Genomic DNA, 13,820 nt, shown 5'->3' on the forward strand with positions numbered 1-13,820 from the left:
AAAAAATTTAAAAATAAAAAATAAAATAAAACACAAAGTCTTGTATCAAATTTGATATGTCAATGGTGAATAACAAAAATAAAATTATAATTATTCCTGCCAGATACACCAAATGAATTAGATCATTTAGAAAAAATAATTTACCATCTGATTTCAAAAAACTTGAAAATGAGAAAAGATTATCATGAGAATTCTCAGAATGTTTGCATGTGTTATTTGTGCTTAAAATACAAAAGTAAATGATACATATTAAAATATGTATCTAGGTTGCAAAAAATAAAAATAATATAAAATATGTATCTAGTGTCATGGACATAGCTCAATGCTTCGCATGTTTGAGGCCTATGGTTGTGCTCCAAATCCTCCACCCTTATCTCTCTAAGCATTCTATTTGGAATTCTGAAGGTGGAAGAAATGGGAAAAATTACAGGGAAATGATCCTTTAATAAAAGGTTTATATCATATATGATTACCAAAATACCAAGTATAAAATATTATCATCTAAAATTATTACCCTAAATTTACCAAATGGACAGCAAAGTAGGTTGCAATTTTTAAATTAAAACAGAAATACTTTTTTTCATGAGCCTGTATTTTTGAAGTGAAAAGGCAAATGAAAACATGCATTATGAAAATATTTGGAGAAAACAACAGTAAAAAACCCATGGTGTCTATGAAAAGAAAACACCTCAAAGTTACTGAGCTATCTAAAGCATACTAATCACACTAAGGTGCCTTGTCTCTCTGCCAAAGAAAGAAATGGAGGCAAGAAGATTGTCAAAAAGAGAGTGAGAAGACAGTAAGAGGGAAAGAGCATTATGAAAGCAGTAAGATGTTTGAGGACAGCTAAAGATAGCTCTGCCAACAGCTCAACATATCAGACTTAGAATATAATGGTAAAGCATTTGCTACATGATCTTTTTTTATTATTATTCTTATTCCAAGGGTGCTAAAAACTCATTTTAGGCTCTGAGTTTTGGAGTTGTTTTTTTTTTTAATACTATCTTTATTTAAGCACCATGATTACAAGCATGATTATAGTTGGGTTTTAGTCATAAACAAAACACCCCCTTTCACCAGTTCAACATTCCCCCACTCTCTCCACCACCACCCCTGCCTGTATTCTAGACTGGCATTCTACTTCTCGCACTCATTAACATTGTCATGACAGTTGTTAGTGTAGTTATTTCTCTAAATGCAAGCACCACTCTTTCCACAAAGAGTGATAGGGTTGGGGCCAGAGAGACAGCATGGATGTAAGGCATTTGCCTTGCATGCAGAAGGTCAATGGTTCAAATCCTGGCATCTCATATGGTCCCCTGAGCCTGCCAGGAGCAATTTCTGAGCATTGAGCTAGGAATGACCCCTGAGCACGTCCGGTGTGACCCAAAAACAAACAAACAAACAACAAAAAAAAAAACAAAATAAGAGCGATAGGGTTGTATTTTGTTTCGAGTGTTTGTCACCCTTTATTTGCAGTTAGCTAAAATCTCTGTACTCTTTTTGGCTCCTGAGAAAGTTTTCTTTGGTGGTGTAGCTGCTGTAGCAAGAATCACACATGACTCATTGCTGGGACCGCCTTCACACCATCCTACAAACACACTCCCTTGTGATAGGTGAAATCTCCTTTCTTTGTAAAGTAATTTGTCTCCAAGTTTCTCACCTACACAGCACAGTCAATGGTTTATAGTGATGGTTAATTTCTTCTGTGAGGGCATATTTGAGATGATGGCTTAGGACCTTTGACGATGACAGGCAACTGAATGTCATTATACTAATTTAGTCTCTTTTTGAGATCTATGGAAGGCAAAAGGTGATAAATCATAAGCTAGAAAGACACCTCTTTGACTTCCTTTCTTTAACATGTTTTTAATTCTAAGAAACTTTTCTGTAGTTACAAAGATCTTATTATAAAAGGAGTATCTGATATAATTTTATCTTGAAAAGCAATTTTTTGAATTGAAATCTGTATTTTATTTTTTAAAAAATATCAAAATATAGCAGGTAGCAATTAGTGGGAAAGAAGCATGGCATATCTTTTGTATAAGTCATTCATTATTATGAGGGACGTATTGACTGTATATGTCAGTGTTATAGTCAGTGACTACAAAAACTCAGCATATTCACACACTCTGCTGGATTCAAGAGAATTATCATTGTTTGAGTTTTTAGAAAACCAGACTTTGAGCTTTCCTTGTTACACAAAATAAGATTCTGAGCACACTGTGAAATGGGAAAGATTTCTTTTCATAGGTTTCCATTCTTCATTAAACACTGCCTACTAGTTAGTTTCTGTTATGTGTTTCCAGAGTCAATGCCTTTCTTCTTATCATCAAGAGACCTCAAATTTACAGGGAGATTTGCTGTTTCCTCTATTCCATGCTATAAATATTTTTAGTCCCAGACTTAGGCAAGGACAATAAGAATAAAAGCTCTTTGGTGCTAAGAGATCAATTGGGGAGCAACCAATGGTCTTTAATATTCAGTCACAACTTGGCAGAGAACACGATAATAACTCTAAAGTAATTATAACTCTATTTAAAAGTTACTTTCATAAGAATATAAATCGGAAACTGCTAGTTATCTTTCCCACCTTCATGAACGAATCCAACAGAAAGTATAGAAGTCGGGGCCGGAGAGATAGCATGGAGGTAAGGCGTTTGCCTTTCATGCAGGAGGTCATTGGTTCGAATCCGGTTTCCCATATGGTCCCCCATACCTGCCAAGAGCAATTTCTGAGCCTAGAGCCAGGAATAACCCCTGAGCACTGCCGGGTGTGACCCAAAAATCACAAAAAAAGAAAAAAAAAAGAAAAAAGAAAGTATAGAAGTCATAAAAAAGGAAATATGATACCTTAGTGCATAGATATCTTAGTGAATGTTTGAATAACTGGATCCGGTATTTTTTTTTTTTTTTGCTTTCACCCAGGATCCGGTATTTCTAAAGTCACATTACTCCAAGATTTTAAAATATTTTTCTCTTTTTTATGTTATGTCAAATAAATAGGATTTACTCACTAAAAATAAAAACCAAAATGTTGTTTTAACCACCTCACCGGCCCCTTTAAAAATAATCTTAAGTCTTACAACTTAATATCTTATATTTTATGCCCTAAAATGTACTTGTACTGATTTGCACTTTAAGTTTGTACTGATACATACTTAAAAGGTTGTATTGATAATAATATCTATTGACCTATATTTCTAATACATTTTAGTAACATGTTATTTCTTGCCATAATAAGAAATGGTCTTCAGCAAACTGGTCTCTAGAAACCCTTTCTCACCTCTACCATGTAATTTTATTTAACTTATTTATCATTTCTATTATTTCAAGATAATGGTCTATGATAGGGATTTTCTATTAAACAGCTTTGAATTTGACATAATTATTATGAAAATTATTGGTCATTACTCATATTAATAACAGATAAAAATAACTTTCAACTATTTCATAAGCCTAAATAGAGTTGATGGGGAACTTTGAATAAAGATGTAAGTCCGGACACTACATACCACCTGGTCTTCAACACAGAATCTGTACAGAAACCAGAATCTATAACTTCATAAACCTGACAGCAACAACTGTGAGACTGAAGAGCTAACCACCAAGAATGACTAGGGGTTTGGACAACTGAGTATGCCTGGAGCCTTGAGTTGGTCTTATACCAAAATACTTCAGGGGTAAGATCTCCCTGTTTTTTAGGCCAAAGGTCTTTCTTTCCAATTTCTTCCATATTTTGCTGTACATATGAAAATAACAGCTGCACATACATACATCTTTTATTAGTGTATCTTTCATCTCTAAAGAAATAAGGGGGGAGCATACTAAACCTTCAGCTATTGTATTAATGACTTTATTGGTGATACAACAAATTTCACAAATATAACTGCTAGTGAACTCTCTCTCCCCTTCTTTTCCATTTTTAACTCACTATTCTTTTTTCTATTAATAACTTTGCTTTCTGTCATCCTGATACAAATGTATTATGATCAGTTATGTCAAATAGGTGTTACTTTTTCTTTAAATAAATTTAAAAAAATTTAAAATAAGATGTAAGTCTGGAGAAGCTTATTTGAGTTTGCCATATAGGAATAACTAAAGGAAGATGGAACTTATTTTATAAAATAATAATGGTTCCTGCTATAGATTAAAGTAAGGTTAATCCATAGGTAAGATATAACACTTTTACTGCTTTTAATTAAATATATCACACACCATGCATATAGCAAATACATTATTACATTATAATTAATGAATCCATCTGGGCCTCAACACTTATTTTTGGAGGTATTTTTATTACCATTTTAATTACCTCAATAGTGATAGGTCTGTTCAGATATTTCAGATCATCTTGGTTCAAATTTGAGAGGTTATAGGGGGTCCATAAATTTATTAATTTTTTTCAATTTTTGATTTGTGACATAAAGTTTCTCAAAGTAATCTTTGGTTACACTTTGAATTTCTGAAGTATCTGTAGTGACCTCCCCCTTTTCATATTTTTATTAATAATTTTTATTTTGACCAAAGTGAATTACAAATAATTTACAGTAGTATTTTAGGTACATAGTGACATTGAATCAGGGGCATTCCCACCATCAATGTTGTCCCCCCTCCTCTCCTATTCCCAGCATGCATCCCATGTCGCCCCTCCTTTGACCCCTGGGTTGCTAGTATAAGTGGTCCCTTCTGTGTCTAGCTTGTAGTTGGCTTTGGGTTTGGTGTTTAAGTTTGATCATTTTTTATTTTGACTCAAGACTGTTTGGTCTTGGTGCCCTCCCTTATTCTCCCTCAATTTCTGAGGCAGAACAAGATGGTTCGAGTTATGTGATTCTGTTTGAAGGTAAGAAAAGAAAAAGAAAAAGGAAAAGTAGGGGGCAAAAATTTACACCATCAAAAAATGGGAGAAGTCCTTCTAGAGACTATAAAAAAAAGAAGGAAAACGAAAATAATACAAAAATATCACCCCTCCCCCCAAAAACAAAAGACAAACAAATAAACTAAAAACCTGAAAAGCACCACAGCAATAAAGACAACAACCACTAATCACAGTCCTGAAATAAAGACAAATCAAAGCCCGGGGGGGGGGGGGAGGGGGGGAGGCAAAGAAAAGAAAAGAAAAAAAAAACAAGCAATGACAATTACAAAAAAATTTATTAGTGCTATTTTTATTTGCATAGGCACAGTAAAAATTGGGGAGAATAGAAAGGGAATTCCCCTAGTCTAAGAGATACAGGGTTTCTCCACCCTTGACGTATACTGTCATGAGTATAATCACATGCTCTGTACATGCTCTTTTACTCTCCCCTAGGTCCATTGTGTCTAGTGATCCTAGTATTTGCACATGTCATAGGATGGAGTCTTTCTTTACGGTTCTAGAAGTTCTGTTCCATCACTGTTGTTTTAATCAGTCTTCTGTAGTTGGTGCTCTTAGTTCTTGCACCTATCCTAGAATAGAGTCTCTCATTATGTTTCCAGAAATTCTGCTCAGTTGTAGTTGTCTCAGTTAGACCTCTTTTCCACTTCTTCATTCAGAGCCAGATATCCTTGTTAAGTTTTGGCCTGGTTGTCCTATAAGGGAGACACAGGGTGGTGTTGAAGTCTCCTACTATTCTTATGTTTCTATTTATATCTTTCTTTAGGTCTATCCATAATTGTTTTAATTATTTTTTTACTTGTCAAATCACTATTACAATAGCCAGAATCTGGAAAAAATGCAATTACCATGCCCAAGAATAGATGAGTGGCTAAAGAAATGGTGGTTCCTCAAAACTTCTAGAACCACAAAGAAAGACTTCATCATAAGTTCCACTCCTTGACCTGTGTAGATACTGAGATTTCTAGATACAGAGGTCTGATTTTATCACCCAGGACAGAGCAGAAGTCTTCCAAACACCATGAAAGCACCAAGGGGAGAGTAAATGAACCTGAATCAAGTCTACAGTTGATCCCATGACAATATACTCCAAGGATGGAGAAACCCTGTATCTCTTAGGCCAAGGGAATTTCTTTTCAAATGACCCCAAAATTTACTGTGCCTGTTCAGGAGGGGGAAAAAAGGCAAAAAGCACGAAACAGTTTTTTTATTTATTTATTTATCTAGTTTTTGTCAATTTCTTTGTTTTGGTGTGGTTATTGAAGTTGTTGTCTCCATTTATATTTATTTATTTATTTATTTTCCTCTTTTCTTTTCTTTCTTTATGTGCTCTGCCATGTTTTTTTTATCTCAAGACCATGGCTTTTATGTGGGGCTTATCTTTATTGTTGGAGTTCTCAATAGATATTTTATTTGACACTTCTTTTTGTACTGTTGGGGTGTCTCACCTTCTTTTTCCCCTTTGTCTCTCAAACCAATAATGAGAGCATCTAGAAAGACTCCGCCCATTTGTGGAGTATTTGATTTTTACCCCAGTTTATTAATTTTCTCTTCTTCAAACAAAACCACATAACTTGAACTATCTAGTCCAGCCTCCCAGTTAGAGGGGGAAATAAGGGAGGTACCAAGACCAAATAGGTGTAAGACCACTAAGTAGTAAACTAGGCACAGAGCGGACCACTTACTCTAGCAGCCCTGGGGGTGAGGGAGGAGGATTTGGGAGGTAGGATGGGAATGGAGGTGGAGGGAGGACAATTCGGTGATGGGAATTTCCCTGATTTTATGTTAATATGTACCTAAAATATTATTGTCAACAATATGTAAATCACTGATCAAAATAAAAATTATATTTAAAAAAAACGAGAAAGGGGCCGGAGAGATAGCATGGAGGTGTTTGCCTTTCATGCAGAAGGTTATCGGTTCAAATCCTGGCATCCCATATGGTCCCCCATGCCTATCAGGAGCAATTTCTGAGCATGGAGCCAGGAGTAACACCTGAGCACTGCCAGGTGTGACCCAAAAACCACAAAAAAAAAAAAAAAGAGATAGAGAGAGAGAGAGAAAGAAAGAAATGGTGGTTTCTCTACAGAATGAAGTGCTATGCTATTAGGAAAAATATTTAAGTACTGTAATTTGCCTATACATGCATAGATATGGAAATTATTATGCTGAGTAAATTGAGTCAGGGCGAAGTGGAATAAATATAAAATAATCTTATTCATTTGTAAGATACAAGAAAAATATAAGACAGTATGTTAATAATATCTAGAGACAATAAAGATGAAGGTCAGGATGGCCAGTTCCTGGTGAGAATCTTGCCACAAAGAGTAGTGAGTGCAGTGAGAGTAGAAAAGGGTCTACTATGAAAAATACAGTTCAAATTGATCACTCTGAACAACAATTGGGTAACATGAACAGTATCCCCCCCAGTATCCCCCCCTTTTTTTTTTGCTTTTTGGGCCACACCCGGCATTGCTCAGGGGTTACTCCTGGCTGTCCTGGCTGTCTGCTCAGAAATAGCTCCTGACAGGCACGGGGGACCATATGGGACACCGGGATTTGAACCAACCACTTTTGGTCCTGGATCGGCTGCTTGCAAGGCAAATGCCGCTGTGCTATCTCCCCGGGCCCAAACAGTACCCCTTAACATTGTCAAAAAGGAAAAATATTATGAGAAAGAGAGAGAATCACAATGCCTGCCCTAGAGATTGTTTGGGTTGGGTGGGTGGGAGAGAGGGAAACTGTAGGCATTAGTTGTGAAAAAAGTTCAATGGTGAACAGTGATATATATTTTATAACAAACTAAGTTATGAACAATTTTGTAATCACTATGCTTATAGTTAAATTTAAAATGTAAATTAGGTTAAAATTAAGATTTATGCTTAAAGTGAAATTTAAAATTAAATTTAAAAACTTAAGTAGACATCCACTTACCCTCTTCCACATCACCCAACTTTAACTCTACAAAATCCTAAATTGCATGAATAGGCAGCAAGTACAATCAAAAATATTTAGATGATCTCACTCACCTGTGGTATATAGAAAAACAAAATTATTTAAATATCAAATGATGGGGCCGAAGAGATAGCATGGAGGTAAGGCGTTTGCCTTTCATGCAGAAGGATGGTAGTTTGAATTCCGGCATCCCATATGGTTTCCCAAGCCTGCCAGGGCGATTTCTGAGCATAGAGCCAGGAGTAGCCCCTGAGCGCTGCCGGGTGTGACCCAAAAACAAACAAACAAACAAACAAAAAATATCAAATGATGATGAGTCCTTAATGTTTAAGCACAAAGCTAAAGTTACCAAGTGGTAGGGGGAGGACAGGAAAGAGATGACTGAAATGACATAAGGACAGTTATAGTAGGCCTTAGGCACTTTGGTAATGAAGATGCATTAATTCCATAAAACAAAACTAAAATGTCATTACTACTATAGCCATACTACCTGAAATACTATTTAAAAAATAACATTTCAAAGGCTTGAGTGGTAGCACCATGGTAGGGAGCTTGCCTTGCATGCGACTGACCCAGGACAGGCAGCATTTTGATCCTCAGTGTCCCTATGGTTCCCTAAGCCAGGAGTGATTTCTGAGCACATAGCCATGAGTAACCCCTGAGCATCACCTAGTGTGGCCCAAAAACCAAAAACAAACAAAAAATAACATTTCAAGAGAAATTATCTCTCCTTTCTACAGACAGAGAATCTGAATGGGGGATCCTGAGAAGGAAATGGGGAGACTAGTTTAGTCTACTCTCTCTCTCTTTTTCTTTCTTTCTTTCTCTCTCCTCCACTCTTCAATCCTCTTTTTTTGAGGAGTTGTTCTGCTACAACAGGCACTGCTCAAAGCTTACTCTCATATCTGTGCTTAAAAGTTATTTTTTTGTTTACTTGAAGAATCATATTTGTTGCTGAAAATTAAATCCAAATCAGCCACTGGTCAGGCATGCACCTGATTCTCTATCCTATTTCTATACACTTTTGTCTTTTATTCTACTAGGATGGTCCTAGGCAACCTTTAATCATGAAACTGCATTTCTCTCTAGACTTCTAGATACTCTGAATGATATATTTCTCAAATCAGAGGTATCAGAACAGTAGAACCCTTAGATCTAGAAAGTCTGTTTCTTCTTTCCTATCATTTTGGTCACCAAGTTTAGTTAAAGGAGTGGGTACTAAAAGTAATAGAAAGTAGACTTTGAGACAAGACAAATTAATAAAGGGAAATAAGGACAATATAAAATGTGAAAAGTAATTTTGTCAAAATAGACATAGAATTCCTAAGTATAAAAATGACTATAATTTTAATTATTTTAAAACACAGGGCAGAAAGATAGGATGGCAGATAGGATTCTTTTTTGTAGGCAGCCAATCTGAATCCTGCCCCCAGACTCCATATTGTCTCCCTCACCCGGCCAGAGCTCAGGGGACCACCAGTCCTTATGGTTTTCTAACCCTTAACCCTCTCAGCTCAGAACTAGGGTTAAGCTCTGAGCATCACCAGGTAAGGACCAAAAATCAACAGAAGAATAAAGTACTCAAAATGCAATCATTTTTGCTATTTGCTATTTGAAAACTGAATTATTTAATTTTTTACTTTTTTCTCTTTTTTAAACTCACTTTTCTGTCATATTGCAGGCAAAATAAAAGCACATATATTAAAAGAATTGTATGTCTGTGAGTATTCACAACAGCCAGAATCTGGAAAAAATCCAAACCTTGAGAACAAATCAGTGGATTAAGAAACTTTGATACATATACACAATGGAATGCTATGCAACTATTAGGAAAAATGAAGCCATGCATTTATTTTATACATGGACAAACATGTAGAGTATTGTGCTGAGTTAAATAGGTCTTAGGGAGAGGAATATACATAGACTGATCATACTCAGCAAAGGGATATGAAAAAAAAATAGCATAGTATAATAATAATACCCAAACACAATAGAAATGATGGAGGGATTGTAGTGAGAGAGGGGATCACTTTGGCAATAATTTTTGAAAATGACCACTTTGGAAAAGACCTAAGAATTGAAAGAAAGTAAAGTGATATATGTGATTTTACTTCAGTGACAGTGTTGCATGGTTCCCAAAAGAAAAAATTAAGAAATAGAGAGAGGAAAAAAGGAGAAGGAAGGAGAAGTAGAAAAAAGAGGAGGGGGAAGATGAGGGGAAAGAGAAAAAAGGAGTAGAAGAGGAAGATGAGGAGGTGAAGGAGGAGAAGAAAAATGGAGGGGGAGAAGTAAAGACAGGAGGAGAAGAAGATGAAGAAAAAGGAGGAGGAGGAAAAAGAGAAGAAAGAAAAAGGAGGAGGAGGAAGAAGAGGAAGAAGAAAAAGAAGGAGGAGGAGGAAGAAGAGGAAGAAGAAAAAGAAGGAGGAGGAGAAGGAGGAGAAGAAGGAGGAGAAGGAGGAGGAAGAAGAAGAAGAAGAAAAGAAGAAGAAGAAGAAGAAGAAGAAGAAGAAGAAGAAGAAGAAGAAGAAGAAGAAGAAGAAGAAGAAGAAGAAGAAGAAGAAGAAGAAGAAGAAGAAGAAGAAGAAGAAGAAAAGTGGGAAAATGTCTGCCATAGAGGCAGTCTGGGGTATGGGGCTGGGGTAATAAGGAGTAACTGAGGAATTGGTGGCAAGAAATGAAACTGGTAAAAAGATGGGTAATTGAAGATGGTATTACTGAAACCCAACTATCAACTTTTAGCTATGTATCTTACACAATTAAATACATCTTAAATTATTTATGGAACTATCCCCATAATAAATATCATTATAATTTCTATAACTTCCAAAAGGAAAATCAAAAAATTTACTTTTATTTATTATTAGTATATTGCTTTGATCACATCTCGCTCTGCTCAGGCTTACTCTAGCCTCACTGTTCAAAGATCATGCCTGGTTATACTCAGGGACCTTACATAATGTTAGGATCAAAGCCAGGTCAGGAGTATACAAGATAAGGACCAGAGGACTCTGATGTTCAAGTGATATGCTTACAATACTATTTAAATTCCCTTAAGTGAAAAGTTAGTAAATCATAACCACCATCAAAGAGACTAGGACTTCATCTAAACTGTTCCTTTCTCCATAGTTTGATAATCTCAGTTCTATTGATCTAAGGCTTAGGGTTTGTCTTATGCAATATTCTCCCATTGTCCTGTTTCTCTGTATATTACAGGTGAGTGGAGATCAACCAGTATTTCTTCTTCTGACATAGGAAGACTCTGTTTTTATAGTTTTTATAAAGCTATAATAAATAAAATATTTTATACTTATTAAAGTATATTTCTATAGTTCATTGGAACAGAATAAAATTTCATAAATAAACTTACATTTATCTTTTAAATAATTAGGTCATTGAGAAAAACAGATGTTTCCATTAAACATTATGAATAAAATATTATTGGCACTAGATGATTGAATCTCTTATACCCAATGTGTTAAATAAAATAATAATAAAAACAGTTACACTCTTAAAAATTTCATTGCTGATGATCTTTCACACTTCGATTAAACAAGGAATTTTTAGATTATTCTTAGTTTATCAAAAGTGCATCTGCTAATGTAAAACTTGATAAATAAGACATTATCAAAATTCAAAACCTTTTCTCAGTAAAAAGAAATATCATACCAGAAATAAATTAACTCTAAACTAGAAAGTTATAGCCATAAATTATGACACAAATTACTTGTATCCTGTACAAGTTGAGAACAACTCAAAACTCAATATAAAGTTAACAAATAATCCAATAAAAGCTAGATGACTGATGTTGAGAGATCTTACAGTGCATTGGTAGGGCATGGCATGTGCCTTGCATACTGTCAATCCAAATTTAATAACTGGTACTACATCTGGTCCTCAAGACCTACCAGGAGTAATCTCTGGGCACAGAGACACAAGAAAGCCCCGAGTACCGCCATGCATGGGCCAACCCCCCCCACACACACACACATAGATAGAGAGGCATATGTATGTGCAAAATATAATTGTTTTGAAGAATAAATAGAATTTCATAGTAAAGGTTTACTATAAGGACAAAGGAAATACTGGATATAAGACTGCCAATATTTTGAAATGTATTTATGTATTAGTCTTATAATTTAAAATTATTTTATACAGAAGGATGAAGATTACCAAAGAAAACTATGTCAATGGGAAATTTTCTCAAGACCATTTAGAAAGATATTAAAAGATTTTTTATTATATTTTATTTAATATAATAAAGATCCTATTATCCTATTTAAATAATGTCAGAGGGTAAATTGTTCAGCTTACCCTAGAAAGGCTTTCCTCATTCTCTAGTTCTTATTTCAGAATAAAACTCTGGGAGCTGCATTTTAAGGATTCAGAGTTTCTAAAATCCTTCTGGAAAATAAATGATAGGGCCCTAAAATAATTCTAACTTTCATGTGTCAAATCTTTCTTTAGAGCAGGTTATTATTTCATTTCTTTCCTACCACCCTCATACTCACAACCCACAGGCTCCACCAACTAGTAACCCCAAATCACAGAATGCCACCACATATTTCTTTTCAAATTTAGAGTAAATTAAAACTAATTTTGTTTATGTATCCCATGACATACTTCAGAATCATTAGAAGGACCCCATGGTGCCACAAAAGCAGAATGAAGGAAAGCATTGGCTTGTGTGGTTGTTACAGGGACCTGCCTCCTTACAACAAACCCATTGTCAAGAGAGCAGGAGAAATGGGAGACATCACAGAAGGGCTGTAAAGAGAGAAGGCCAGGCAATGTGGCAAAATAAATAATATTACTGGATGAAATATTGCATATATACAATATTATAAGTGTGAAAGACAGAATCTGCATTGGTTATCAGATTGCAAAGAGCACCTTTTACTCTGGTTCACTTTTCAGAAGAGCAAATGAAAGAGGAGTGTCTAGGAGATGGGCTTTTTCTCCCCTGCAGTTATTTAGACCTGATCACTGACCAACTGTGATGAGAGATATCAATGCAGGGGGCCTGGGATACTCTTTTCCTCTGCTGTTAAAAGCATCAGCTCCTACTTGGAGGTGGCTTATGTTTCCCAACTTTAATTTTAGCATCTACAATTAGGCAATTTGCATTTAAATGTGTTGTCAGAGAACTTCCAGAAATCTTTAATAGGAAGACCGATTTGCATTTTAATATACTGTTAAAGAATTTCAAAGTACCTTATTTTAGTGTGAATACTTATTATCAGAAGAATAGCCATTGCTAAAAGAAATTATAATTACCTGGGTACAGTTTAAATAGAGCTGGCTTTCAGAAGCACCATGGTTTTGTTGGTCTTGGTTATAAGTTCCTTGTAAGACAGAAAATCAGAAAGAAGAAAGAAATCTTCTGATCTCAGAGGCCTTAAAAGCAGAATTGATACCTTTCCTGGCAGAGAAATGAGCATGCAAGGGTTAAGTTTGAGTTATTTTTATAAAAGAAGACTCCTAAAAGGAGGAAATAGAAAGGTAGATTTTTCTTTGCGGGCTCTTGACAATGTTCTATGTCACCCCTTTCATATCACCTAAAATTCTGATTAAAGGGCCAGAATAGTACAGCAAGGTAGACCATTTGCCTTCCATGCAGCCAATCTGGCTTCTATCCCTAGCATCCCATATGGTCGCCCTTCAGCCCTCCAGGAGAGATTCATGAGCACTGCTGGGGGTAGCCCAAAACAAAATAAAACAAATAATTAATTTAAATACTGATAGAACTCAGAGATAGAATCCCAACATAGTAGAGAGTGAATGTTACTTCCCAAACTTCTCATTTAATATATTCTTTTTTATTTTTTGGTTTTTGGGTCACACCCGGCAGCACTCAGGGGTTACTCCTGGCTCTATGCTCAGAAATAGCCCCTGGCAGGCACAGGGGAACATATGGGATGCCAGAATTTGAACCACCATCCTTCTGCATGAAAGGCAAACGCCTTACCTCCATGCTATCTCTCCGGCCCCT

At 35.6% G+C, this 13,820-nt stretch overlaps 1 protein-coding gene across 1 annotated transcript in view; it reads right to left on the reverse strand.

The window, feature by feature from the left end:
* The window catches only part of KCTD16 (potassium channel tetramerization domain containing 16), a 327,577-nt gene that overhangs the window by 218,978 nt on the left and 94,779 nt on the right, over positions 1-13,820 (reverse strand). The window lies entirely within an intron of this gene.

This window comes from Suncus etruscus, chromosome 14, assembly GCF_024139225.1.
Source record: "Suncus etruscus isolate mSunEtr1 chromosome 14, mSunEtr1.pri.cur, whole genome shotgun sequence".
In the NCBI taxonomy this organism is placed as follows: Eukaryota; Metazoa; Chordata; class Mammalia; order Eulipotyphla; family Soricidae; genus Suncus; species Suncus etruscus.